A 14,045-nucleotide genomic window follows, 5' to 3' on the forward strand; every position below is an offset into this window, starting at 1 on the left:
GAGGTGGGAGGGAGGGTCAGGATGGAGAACACATGTACAACCATGGCTGATTCATGTGAATATATGGCAAAAACCACCACAATATTGTAAAGTAATTAGCCTCCAATTAAATTAAATTAAAAAAAAGAGTATGTTCTTCTTCATAGAGCTGTGATGAGGATTAAATGAAATATTGCACATAAATCTTTTTTTTTAATATGCAAGTATTTGTTTTAATTACTCCTAATTGAAGGTTTCTATTTTTGGAGAATAGCAAGGCATTTTATTATTCACTTTTTCCATTCCTTTTTTTGTTTACTGAAATATAGTTGATTTACAATGTTGTGTTACAGGTGTACAGCAAAGTATTCAGCTATATATATATATATATATATATATATATATATGATTGTATTTCAGATTCTTTTCCACTATAGGTTATCACAAGAATATTCTTTCCATTCTTTAAATGTTTCCACTGGTTTCGGCAAATTCACTTTCTTTTTTTTTCCCCCACACTGTGCCACTTGCAGGATCTTAGTTCCTTGACCAGGGATTGAACTTGGGCCCTCAGCAGTGAAAGCACGGAGTCCTAACCACTGAACAGTCAGGGAATTCCCAGCAAATTCACATTATCCTCATGACTGTATTTCAGAGTAATCCCAGGTATGTTGATGGATTCATCATCAACCCACTGTGTGTCTTTCTATAATACCGAAGAGTAGCACTCTACAACCTGCATAAACAGGGCAAAGGTGGAGGGGTCTCTGGGCAGCTTCTTCCAAGTGGCTGGAGCCTTGCACTAGGCAGGTTGAAGTCTAAATATGTGTCCAATCTCATGGGTTAAAGTCTTACAGGATTGTAGCAGCAAAACATCACTCCAGGAGGGTAATAGTTATCAAAAACCAAAAAGCCCCTTGGAAAGTATTTTCTGCAGCTTCTTCACTTTGCCTTCACAGTGATATAAAATCACTGCCATACCTGGCAAAGCTTGCCCATACCAGCTGTCAAAGAGGCCTGTCCAAAGACAAAACGCTAAGAGCCTCTTGGATAAAGATCGACCACTTACTCTCACAACACAGAAGGCATCTTCAGGTTCCTTCTCTTTTAAGAACTTCAGGATGTGTCCTGCATGAATGGTGGGTTTTATGCGTTCTTATTGCACTAAAGGAACACTCTGTTACAGAGATAATAACCAGTTCTAGGAGTTTTACTATCTAGCCATTGCAAAGTGCTTCAAAGTAGCCCTTGCGTCATTTAATATCTTCTTCACTGATAATTCTGGTGTTTCCCAAGAGATCCATTGCACTGTGTAACCATACTGCATTTCTCAGAAGAAGGTGTCTTTCTGTAAGGATTACTGAAAAAGTGTTCAAAGTTTTGGGGAGCCCTGAGATGGGAGGTGACCCAATCTGATGCAAATGCAAAGTAATGGATCCAAAAAGACCATTGTCTGCCTGGAAGTCTTCCATCAAATGCCGTTGTCTCATACTCTGACACAAGCGCTGGGCGCTTTGAGTTGAGAGCTGTTCTTAGTGTCTGTTAAGAGCACTGTCCTGCTTGCCTCTTTGGGGAGGAAGATTCCCATTGAAGTTTTCACCTTTCTAGGACAGGCATGTCTGGGCCTAAGAAAATACTGTCTGGGCTGTCTTCACCCAACAATAGTTTGTTATTCTGAGAGGAAAGGATGATCCAGAAGTTAAAAACATGGCTTTTGGAGCCACATTGCCTGGCTTTGAATCTCATCTCTGTCACTGTGTGACCCAGATTACTTAATCTCTCTGGTCCTCAGTTTCTTCATCTATAAAATAGAAAATATATTTCATAGGGTGCTGAGTTTTTCCAATTTTTTTGATGTTTATTTCGTTTTTATTACTTATTTGGCTGCTGTTCCTTGATCCTATTTCCCCTTTTGTAAATTGTGGGGGTTGGACATGGGGCGGGTCTCAGAGGTGGGGTCCTCATAGTGAATGACTGGGACAGAAGCAGAGACGTGAACTAAAATGACAAAGCAGAAATCCAGGATGACCTTTTAGGGCTCCCGAAGGTAGACCAGTGAGCAGGAATACTGCTGGCCTGTGGGGAACGGCGGCATGCTCAGGTGAGGGCCCTAGTTTCTGCTTGGGTTGGGCGAGATGAGAAACCTCATCCTGTCCCACCACCTCCCGCCCTGAACTCCTTGGCAGCATGCAGCAGTGTGGCACTGACAGCTCCTTTTCCTTACTCTGGCAGCCTAGTTTACTGCCGAAGTGTAAAGTGTTCATGCTGAGAAAAGCCTGGAAAGTTTCAGTAAATGCTTCCCAGGGGTTTATCTGTGCCAGGAACTGGAATTCAGGGAGAAAATGAACTGCCTTCTCCTCCTGGGAAGTGATGCTGGCAGCAGCAGGACATGATGCCTAGAGGATACGATGCCTGAGAGGACTGTGCAGAGTTCCTAGGGAGGTTCCTTAAGGGAGAGACCTGGGGAAGAGCCAGCTGAGGGCCATACATTGCGGCTGTGGCCCCTGGGAGAAGGGTCTTCTGAGACCTCATTCCCATGCTGGCTTGGAGGATGCAGGAGATAAGAGGGAGGCCTCGGCTGCCTCTGAAGAGGTTAGCCTGCCAGTTGCACCAGGAAGAGGCAAAGATTAAAGGTCAGGGAGAGCCTTCTTTGCTGGTGACCCCTTGGGGAAGTGGCTTTGGCCTGGTCTTCCTAGGAGTCACCCTGTGGAATGAAATCCAGTTCACTACTTTTACAGATGCCAAGGACAGGGCCAGGTGCTGGAAATAAAACCCAAACTAAAATGCAGCTCCTTAGGGATTTCCTTTGCAATCCAGTGGTTAAGACATATAACAAGAGCAAACGAACAGAAACAGGAACACTGGAACCAGGATAAAACTTTCTCCTACAAAGTACCCCGAGCTTCCTCCACTGGCAAACATTAACATTGTAATTGCAACAATAGGGATTAAAGGGTCTGATCCATTATCGAGAGCAGATCATGAAAGGTTGATTTAGCTCTGAGAGGCAATAAATTGATAACTAGCACAACAGTCAAGAACTTTGAAACAGCTATTATGAATATATTCAAGGATGGAATGGAAGAGACAAACACAGTAAATAAACATATGGATAATCTTAGCAGAGAAATGGAAACTATAAAAAAGAACCAAGTAGATTTAGACATCAAGATGGGGATTAGCTAACTGGTTTCTTGATGAAGGATCCAAAGAAATTCAATAGGGAAAGGAAAATTTTCAACAAACTGTACTGAAAAAACTGGGTAAACATATGAGATTGTTTATGATCCTAAACAGAAAAGGTTAAGAAACCAAGCTTCTAGAAGAAAGCATTGAAGAAAATCTTCATGATCTTGAGCTAAGCAAATATTTCTTAGACTGGACTCAGAAAGCAGTAACCATAAAGACTGAGAAATCAAAATGTAAAACTCCTGTTCATCAAAAGACACTGTTTAGAAAATGAACAGGCAAGTCATGGGCTAGGATATGTCTAGATCCCAGTCTATATTTGTAACTCATATTCTGCAAAGAGTTTGTATATATATTATATAAAAATTCACACATCAATTTCAAAACACAATTAAATTCATACACCAATTAAAAAGCACAATAAAAAGAATAGTGAAAAGACTTGAGCAGACACTTCACAGAGAAAGATATACAAATGGCCAATAAGCACATGAAAAGGTAAATTGCATCATTAGTCATTAAAGAAATGCAAATTGAAACTAAATGACATATACTGTTTCATAGTCACTAGAATGACTAAAATTAAAAGACTGGCAGTAATTGTTGGCAAAGACATAAAGCAATTAGAATTCTCATAACTGCTTATGGGGATGTAAAATGATAAAACCACTTTGGTAAACAGTTTGGAAGTTTCTTTTAAAGTTGGACATATACCTACTCTATGATCTAATATTTCTACTCCTAGAGATTTACCCAAGATAAATGAAACTTTTTATCCAGACCTGTGTCCAATTGTTCATGGCTACCTTATTCCTACTAGCCAAAATCTGGAAACAAAATCTGGAAACAACCAGTTAGCCTCCAACAGGTAAATAGATTTAAAAGATTGTAGTATATCCATAAAACGGAATACTGCTCAACATTAAAAAGGAACAAAATGTTAATTCAAGGAACAGATAAGTCTCAGAAACATTATGCTGTACAAAACAGTACAGACAGCATGATTCCATTTCTATGAAATTCCAGAAGAGGCAAAACTAAGCCAGATGATTGAAATCAAATGGGTGATTACCTAGAAGGGTGGTCATAGTTTGACCACAAAGGGGCAGGGAATAACTTTCTAGGTTGACGGGAAATTTCTATACCTTGATTAAGGTGGTGATGGCATGGGATTATGCATTTGACAAAACTCAGTGAGCTGTATATCTTATCTTTTGTATTTATTTATTTGGCTGTACCAGGTCTTAGTTGCAGCACATGGAATCTTTGATCTTCCTTGTGGCATGCAAGATCTTTAATAGTGGCATACAGAAACTTTAGTTGCAACATGTGGGATCTAGTTCCCTGGCCAGGGATCAAACCCAGGCCCCCTGCATTGGGAGTCTTAGCCACTGCACCAACCAGGGAGATCCCTCAATGAGCTATATACTTAAAATGTTCATTTTATTTGTAAATTATACTTGAATAAACTTGGTTTTATAAAAGGATTTATTGAGCATGTACTAGATGCCTGGTTTGTGAACTGTGAAGAAAGAATGAACATAAAATAAGTTTTATAGAAAGAGAGGAACAAAGAGGAAGTAGTTGAAAATATACAAGAGAAGGAATAAGAAACAAGGTATTTAAGAAGATGAGAAAGGAGGGACACTTAGAGCCCAGTTGGCTGTGGTCAGCGTGGTAGGCACTGAGACAAGAAAAGGAGGACAGTGGAAGGAAGATCTGCTGAGAAACAGGTAGGACCGTCAGACCACGCCATGGTCCCAGCTGAGCCTGATAGACTTGAATCTCTGATCGCCCCAAGGATAGAATTTCTCCAGCATTGCTTGGTGAACTAGTGCAGGGGCGGGGAGTGGGTACACATTGTGGGGTGTTTAAAAGCATGTGTCATGGATGGGAAAAATAATAGGAGTTGGAGGCACTGACAACTACCAACACACAGGGGTTAAGCTGGGAGGGAAAGGAAGTGAAGCCAGGAGGGGAGCAGAGGGAGAAAGTGGAAGGCTTGTGGGACAAGCGGAACAGGTAAGAGCGCTAGAAGCAGCAGGTCCCGATCCCGCTGGGTCTGCAGTTGATGATGGTCTGGTCTACTCCTCTTTCTCCTGGGCTTCTCCAGCGGCCTGGTGGTAAAGAATCTGCCGGCAGTGCAGGAGACACGGGTTCAATCCCTGGGTCAGGAAGATCTCCTGAAGGAGGAAATGGCAGTATTTGTGCCTGGAAAATCCCATGGACAGTGGGGCCTGGCAGGCTATAGTCTATAGGGTTGCAAAGAGTCGGACGTAACTGAGTGACAGGCACGCCTACACCTTTTTCTCCTACAGACACAAAACCTGGATTTCTTTGGAACTCTTTTTTTCAGTGAATTCCTCACGTTTATTGAAAGCCTACTGTATAGTAATCCAAATTGTCATGAAGCGAGAGTTTTGTGCAGATTTTCTCCACCTAATAGATACATTCTCGTGAGGCTGTATTCATACAGAGCTCTGTGTGCCCACCTCAGCAGCGAACTTCACACTGCAATTTAAAAAAAGATTGTTTTATTTACTTATGTATTTATTTATTTGTCTGCATCGGGCCTTAGTTGCAGCCTGTGGGATCTTCAGTTGCAGCATGTGGGATCTAGTTCTCTGACCAGGAATCAAACTTTGGACCCCCTGAATTGGGAGCGCAGAGTCTTAGCTACCAGACCACCAGGGAGGTCCACCTCACACTGCCCTTTTAAACCGAGAACACAGCTACCCAGTCTTAACACGTTCACACCCTCTAGCCAGCAATTTCACGTTTGAGAATTTATTCTTACTGCTGCACCTGGACATGCACAGGCTATTTGTTTTAATGCCATTTACAATCATAGGAGGAATCGTTAAATGAACAATAGCACTTCCATGCAATGAAATACCATTGTATCCATTACAAGAAAAAGAAAGTTCTTTCCGTATCAATATGAACTGGTTTCAAAGTGTTTAAAGGGAAAATGAAAACAAGATACCAAACAGTATTTTGTTTTATCATTTGTGTAAAAACAAAAGCACATGGACTCCTAGAAACTGGACACTAGTCACTCCTGGGGCAGTTCTGCAGCTTAGGGATAGGAGAAGGACTGATTTTATACTCCACATCCTTTGTACCTTTATCATTTTGTGTTAGTATACCTTTACAATTTTGAGAGTAAGAGAGTTTGAGAAATGGAAAGAGAGGCGGGGGAGTGGGGGCAGCAGTGAGAGAGAGTATAAATGAATTATTAGTGTCTGGAAAACCTCAGACACTGGGAAACCTCAACCTAAGAATGAAGCCCTGAGAAGCACCTTCAGGACTTTACCCCCCAGGGTCCCTCCATTGTCACTGGACTTTTCAAGCATCTATCCAGCTCCAAACAGCTGCATCTCAGAGGGCCACTCTCACGCTCTGGAATTGGGATCCACCACTTCTCTCCGTCCAAACACCTCTCCTTTACTCAGCTTCCTGGCAACCTCACTTGCCCAGAGCTCAGCTAAGAAGCAAAACATTTTTAAAAATGACCCTCAAGTATCATCATACATGTCACTAAAGCTCATGCATTTGTTTGATCCTAACTCAGAGCCCATTTCCCTTTGTGAGGATCTTTCAGGTCCCTGGAGTTGGTATGAGTATTATTTCTTAATTAATTAATTAGGCTGTGGCAGGTTTTAGTTACGGCATGTGGGAGATAGCTCCCTGATCAGGGAATCGAACCGGGTCCCCTGCATTGGGAGCTCGAAGTCTTAGCCACTGAACCACCAGGGAAATCCTGAGTGTTATTTTAAACTGAAAGCATTTTAGGGGCTTCCCTGGTGGTGCAGTAGATGAGAATCCACCTGCCAATGCAGGGGACGCGGGTTTGATCCCTGGCTTGGGAAAATTCCACTTGCCTCAGAGCAACTAAGCCCACGTGCCGAAACTACTGCAGCCCCTGCAGCTAGAGTGTGTGCTCTGCAACAAGAGGGGCCCCCGCAGTGAGAAGCCCACGCACCACAGTGAAGAGCAGCCTCCACTAGAGAAAGTCTGCACACAGCAGTGAAGACCCAGCACAGCCAAAATAAATAACTAATAAAGAAATAAACTGAAGACATTTGATATACAGCAGGTATAGAGAGAAGCCTTTTGGAGTTTCCCTTATCTGACTACAGGTAAAACCTTAGAAAGTGAAGGTGCCGTAAATCCCTTCTTCCAGGAATCTTTGCTCCCAACAAAAAACAAATCACTGGATGAGAAATTATATAAACTAACATTATCACAAATGTTCATACCTTCCATTTGTTTCCCTGAAAGTCACTTTGTCTTCCCTAAAAAAAGGCTCATTTGTCCTTCCCGTACAAGCCCTTTCTCCCCTTCCCTTTCCCCTGTTAAGCTGGTATGGAAAGTCCTATTTCTAGATGTTCAGTGAGCCATTTCATCTGAATGCTCCCACATGCATATGAATCAAATTTGTGTATTTTTCCTCCAGGGATCTCTCTATTATCAGTTAGCCCCTGATCACTGGACCTAAACTAGCAGAGGAAGAGTTTTCTCTCCTTGCTGAGTTTTTTTTAATACTTATTTTTATTTGTTTGGCTCCACCAGATCTTAGCTGTGGCGCACAGGATCTCTGGTCCTCTCTGCAGGATCTCTTAGTTGCAGCATGTGAACTCTTAGTTGTGACGTATGGGATCTAGCTCCCTGACCAGCAATCGGACCCAGGCTCCCTGCATTGAGAGCGTGGAGTCTTAGGCACTGGACCACCAGGGAAGTCGTTACTTTGCTGAGTTTTAACTGAGCTTGGTTAACAGGCCCATAGGAAAAAAGAGACACCAAATTATAAGAAGAGAAGAATGTTATTTCATGCAGAAAACTTCCTTCAATTTCACTAAGTGATAGATGACAACCTAACTGTTGGGAAGACAGAAATATCTATTTAAAACAAACAATAATAACCTCAAAGAAGTGCAGGTTATTTGCCACTTTGCATGTCCTGATGTCATGAGGGCATTTGGAATTAGCCCACAGCCCAGCCACTGGTATCTGTAATCATGGCCCATGTTTTAACACAAAGAACTAAATTCTCTTTGGGGCTTTCTGATGGAGAAAAGAGAGCAGAGCCTGTCAGGGAGATTTCTATACAAACCTTTTAAAACTGTCTGAGGGTTAAAGGGATAAACCCCATCACTTCAACATCTTGGCTTTTACAGAACGACTCACTCCCCTAAGGTTTCACTTCAGTGCAGCGGGAGGGAGAAGGGGAAGGTTTGTTCAGTGCTTAGACGATTACAAAATCACAGAATTCAAATAGACAAAGGAACATCAACAGCAGCTTGCCTCCATGGGCTCTTGAACGAGCCCAGCAAGGGAGGAGTCTGTCCTGCCCAAAAGGCAGCAGGGCTCAAAACCAGGGTCCAGATTCTTGCTCTGCAAAAACCTCTAGATAAACACAGTCACTTGATTCTCTAAGCCTCTGCTTTGTCTTCTTTACAATGGGAATAACAACCTCTAAGCTCTTGGTGTTACCAAATCATTGTGATTATTTAATTCGGTTCAACTTATTCTAACAAATATTTACTGAGAATCTACTGTGCGCCCTGCCTGGCACCAGGTAATCCCTGTAGGGAGAACGGAAAAATGAATAAAACATAGTTTTTTCTTCAAAGAGCTTGTCATCTGGCAGGACCAAATTAACTACCAGATGGTGTGAGATAATAGAAAATGTCTGTTGGTCTCTGTTCCTGGTTCTTGACACAGAGCTCCTGAAACCCTTGTAATTTCCTGGAGGATAGCAGTGAATTGTATTCTAAAGAGGAGACTCTGGGTGCACTGCTACAAGGCTCCTGGCTGGAAGGACCAAACCATAATTAGAAGCTTGGGATTTTCAGCCCTGCCACCGCTTCCTCTTGAAAAGAGAAAAAGGCTGAAAATGGAGTTATTGATGGATCATTCTGAAGTGATGAAACCTCCATAAAAATCCCAGCTGTATGGGATTTGGAGGACTTCCAGGCTGGTGAGCAGGTGGAGATTTGGGGAAAGAGGGCACGGAGGCTCTACAGCTTCTCCCTGTGTCTTGCCCTATACATCTTCTATCTGTCTGTTCCTGAGCTATAGTCCTTCATTATACACCAGTAATCTAGTAAGTAAAACGTTTCTCTGAGTTATGTAAGTCTGAGTTAGCAAATTAATGAAAATCAAGGAGAGGGTCATGGGAACCTCTGATAAGTCAGTCAGAAGTACAGGTAAAAACCTGAGCTAGTGACTGACACTGAAGTCCAAGGAGGGAGTCACTGGGCCCTCCAGCCTATAGCCCATCAGTCAGAAGCACAGGCAATAATCTGGGGGCAGGGGTGAAGAGTGGAGGGAGCAGTCTTGCGGGACTGAGCCTCAGCCTACGGGATCTGAGGCCGTCTCCAGGTAGATAATATCAGGACTGAGTTGAATTGTAGGACACACAGCTGGTGTCTCAAGAATTGCTTGTTGGTGTGGGAAGACCCCCCTGTCCCACACACACACATTGAAAATCGGGTCTTGGAACATGCTTTAGATGGGAAAGTGCCTTAGAGAGGAAACCCTCCTCTACAAAAGTTAAGTGTCAGTGCTTTTTCTGGAAGCTTGGAGTTTGTGGTGACACTCTTACTAAAGGAGCTGCTGCTGCTGCTGCTGCTAAGTCGCTTCAGTCATGTCCGACTCTATACGACCCCATAGACAGCAGCCCACCAGGCTCCCCCGTCCCTGGGATTCTCCAGGCAAGAGTACTGGAGTGGGGTGCCATTGCCTTCTCCAGCTAAAGGAGCAGCATACCTTAAAACCCGGTTTGGCAAACGAAGTCCCGGGAGCAGCACCCTGTCCAAGCCCCACCATCCAAGAATCCATCTTTCTTGTAACCTTTCCAAGAAAAAGATGCAGTTCCACCCTCCAAACCAAGAGACCCCTTGATCCTCCTGATCTAGCCTCTTAAAGCCTCCAGAATCAGCCCCCTGGCACAACTGGAGTCCTGCTCACAAGTTGCTCTGCTGGGAGCCAGCATGGGAGATCCCACCCATGACAAGGTCATGCGAAGGAGACCTGATAAGCAAGGCTTCAGGACTCGAGGGACTCCCTGGGCTGATCCCACCCATGACAAGGTCATGCAGAAGAGACCTGCTCGAGCATCTACCCTAAAACCAGGATCTGTCTGTCTTACTATTTTATGTCTTTCACCAACTCCTCTGACATTAACAGGAGAAATCCCCGACCACCCTTCTCTGGAGAAAATCAACTTAGAGCTCTAGCTAATAAGTCTCCTGGACATGAAAGGAATATTTCAATTCAAACCCCCTCTGTTGCCATTCTAGCTTGCTTGGCAGGTTTATCTAGACTCTTGTAGCTACACATATGATTATTCACAGCCTCCCAACTGTGAGAGGCATGGGAAGCCTAAAAATATAGAGCCTTTCAAAGAATTAAAAGCTATTAGAGTAGTGCTGGTGTAGGATTTCACTGTTGAGCCAATGCTTGCTGCTAAGTTCCCATATCTCTTATCCACTGTGCACCTGAGAGTGCATTAGTTAACATAGTTGGAATGTAAGAAAAACAAGAAATAGCCTTGGAATTAACCACATCAGACCTTTGAGCTAATTGGTTCTTTCTTGTAACCCACTGCACCTTTGCTCTGTGAGAATGTAACTTTGTTTAGCACTTTCTGAGGCTGACATAGATTGGAAATATAAAGAAAAAACACTTCAAGGGAAAATAAGTTTTCTGGTTGAGCAGCCTTTATCAAAAGAGGGTTATAAAATGACCACAAGCCTCCAAGCCCAGAAGATAATGTACACAACATTGTTTATGAGAAGGGTATGCAGAAAAAATCCTGGTTTTGATAAAGACGAAACAGATGTAATGTTTGGGCTGACTCTGTACAACTTTGCATCTTTCATTTCCCTCTATGTACAAGTCAAGGTATAAAAGTTCTTTTTGAAAATAAAGTTACGGGCCTCGCTCACTGAAGCTTGGTCACCCCGTGTCATTCATTCATTCACCAACGTCATCCATCCTGAGGGTATCCCTGGACTCTGCTGAGGCTGGACCCCGGCATTGCTCTTATGGACAAGGTGTTAGCAGAACACGGCTGTGCCCATTCATAATATCCATGGTTGATTCATGCTTTAACAATAGGACTGAGTAGTTGGTAAGAGACTGAATGGCCCAAAGAGCCAAAAAATATTTTCTATCTGGCCCTTAGTGTGGTGATAAACAAGAATTAGCCACTGTTACTTGTGGTTGGCAGAGACACTAAGGCAGGCAGGGGAGTGGGAAAGCTTTATAAAAGTGCAGGCTTCAAGTGTGCCCCAACTGAAGGCTGCCAGCCTGGGGAAGCTGAAGATAAGAGGCTAGACACTGGGTGACCTATGTGACTGGTTCGTGGCCCATACTGGCTTCCTCTGGTTGGTCCCAAGTTGAAAGCAGGGACAAAAACTAGGGGCACTGTCAGTTATTAATCAAATCCTAGCTACTTGAGACCAGTTGTTACCAGGGTTATTTTTTGGCTTCCTGAGCTGGTGGCTATGACAGATGGTGGTCTGACATCCTGCAAGTCTGACTTATAGATAACAAGCTGGCTTCCTGAGCTGGGTACTGTCGATGATGGATTGGTTTCCTGGACAGAATGCTGTAGATTATGGGAAAGGGTCCTATTTTTATAGAGGATCTGTCTATTTTCCATTTGTATGTTCAGTCTCTCAAAAGAAGTTACCTTATTCCAGTGGTGATCATTTTGTAATGTATCAAGATATCAAATCACTATGTCATGCACCTGAAACTGAATTTGTAAGTCAATTACACTTCAATAAAATATATATATACATATAGATGTATGCATGTAAAATTTGCTTATTCCAGGATTCAGGTGAAATGTTTTCAGTGAGTGGGTCCTAGATACTTGGGTAAGTTACTTCAGATCTCTGTGCTTCTGTTTCCTCATTCATAAATTGAGGATTATGACAGTTCTTGTCTTGTAGGGTTTTAGAAAAATTAAGCCCATGTAAAATGCACCTGGCAGAGTGCCTGATACATAGTGTGTCTCAGTGAATATTACCCACTGTGTTACAATCTTCCCACAGAGTTCCTTCAAGGCAAGGTCTGTGCCTTTTGTCTCAGTAGTCCCAGCTTCTATCGGAGCGTTTGACGCGTAGTAGCTATGCAATAAATATGTGATGAGTAAGTGAGTGACTTGTAAGAAACCAGAGATAGAGGGAACCTTGGCTGCCCATCTCAGATAGAGGATAATCTCTTTATTGCGTTGCGTGCGTGCTCAGTCACTCAGTTATTACTAAACAGTAAAAAAGGCCTAAACTTGGGGACCCCCATTCCCACCTGGATATTCAGGCCATAACCCTGTCTTGAAGCTAAGGGAAGCCTGTTTCCCACCGACTAGACCCAGGAGAGGCCCAGTGACAGGGGGAGTCTCTGACTCTCAATGATACTTGACTTTACTAAATAATTCCTGTGTTTTCTTTAAATTGCCTCTCTATCTTTTTGGGAGCCTTCCCACTCCTGTAATTGGTGCCGTGGAAGTTGGTGTCAATATTTACAATCTGACTCAGTAGTTTCCAAGGCTGCTCTGATCCTTCAGTTTAATAAGAAACAACAGCCAAGCAAGATATTCCTTCCCCCTGCACCTTTGACCTTGACAGAGCCGGCCTTGCAAGGAAGTGGGGCCTTGGATTCCAGCAGCGGCTGCCGGATCCTCTCCCAACCTCCAGTCCCTCTGCCTGGGAGCAGCACCCAGTCTTGAGCCCCACTACCCAAGAATCCATCTTTCCTGTAAACCTTTCCAAGAAAGAGACACAACTTCACACTCCAAAACCAAAAGACCACTTGGTCCTGCTGATCTCTACTCTTCAAGCCTCAGGAATTAGCTCCCTCCCCACCAGCCCTTCTGTATTTGTCATGTCTTGGACCCTCATAACTCCTCCCTTGAGCTCCAGCAGTGCCCTTCTGACTCCCCTGGTCCAATGAGATGACCTGGTCACTTTTCGGTGTGCAACCCTCCAAAAACTTCCCATCATCTATAAGTTGAAGTCCAGCACCCTTCAAATGGCATCTGCGGCCCTTCCCTGAGCTCTCCCAGCCCGCTCTGTCCCTACCGCTTCTGCCCTGCACTTCACCAGAGCTGCCGAGCTGTCCAAGATGGTAGTCAGTGGTTGCCTGCAGCGCTTTTAAATTTTGATTAAGATGAAATCAAATTAAAAATTTAGCTTCTTAGTTGCACTATCCACATTTCAAGTACTTAAGTGCTGAAGACTACATAATGGACAACATAGAGATAAAACATTTCCATCAACACAGAAAGTTTGACTGAACTCTTCTAGAAAAAGGGTTTGTGTTTCTCTGCACACATCATGGTACTTCACCCTGCCAGATTTTTACTCATGTCTCTGTCCGAATACACACCCTCCCCGCTTTCCACTGAGTGATTCTTCAAGACTCAGCTCAGGAGTCACTTCCAAGAAGCCTTGTTTGAAGCCCTAGGCTAGGGTGAGTGCTGGGTTTCTGGGTTCTTAATAGTACCTCCCATTAGCTTATGTTTATCTGACCACTTACCATTTGCTGACATATCTGTCTCCTCCGAGAAACTGTGAGTTCCTCCAGGGCAAAACCCATGCCTTTACGGGCCCAGCGTTCCCAGTACCCAGCACAAAGCAGGTGTCCATTACTGTTGGCTGAACTCATAACAGAACACTCAGCAGTGTGTGACCACAGGACAGGATTTAGCTGTGTGTCAGTGAAGACCCTTAAGTAGAGAGAAACCAGTCACAAGGAAAAGGGACTGAATCGTTCAGTAATTGGGAGGTTTAGGGGCAGTTCTTGCTCCATGCATGATGGGATCCAGAGGCTCAGAGCATGTTATCAGGGTTCTGGTGCCC

At 43.6% G+C, this 14,045-nt stretch overlaps 1 pseudogene; it reads right to left on the reverse strand.

The window, feature by feature from the left end:
- Positions 1-236: 236 nt before the first annotated feature.
- LOC128055679 (archaemetzincin-2-like) lies at positions 237-13,782 on the reverse strand (annotated as a pseudogene).
- Between the last annotated feature and the right edge of the window lie 263 nt (positions 13,783-14,045).

Source organism: Budorcas taxicolor, chromosome 11 (genome assembly GCF_023091745.1).
Source record: "Budorcas taxicolor isolate Tak-1 chromosome 11, Takin1.1, whole genome shotgun sequence".
In the NCBI taxonomy this organism is placed as follows: domain Eukaryota; kingdom Metazoa; phylum Chordata; class Mammalia; order Artiodactyla; family Bovidae; genus Budorcas; species Budorcas taxicolor.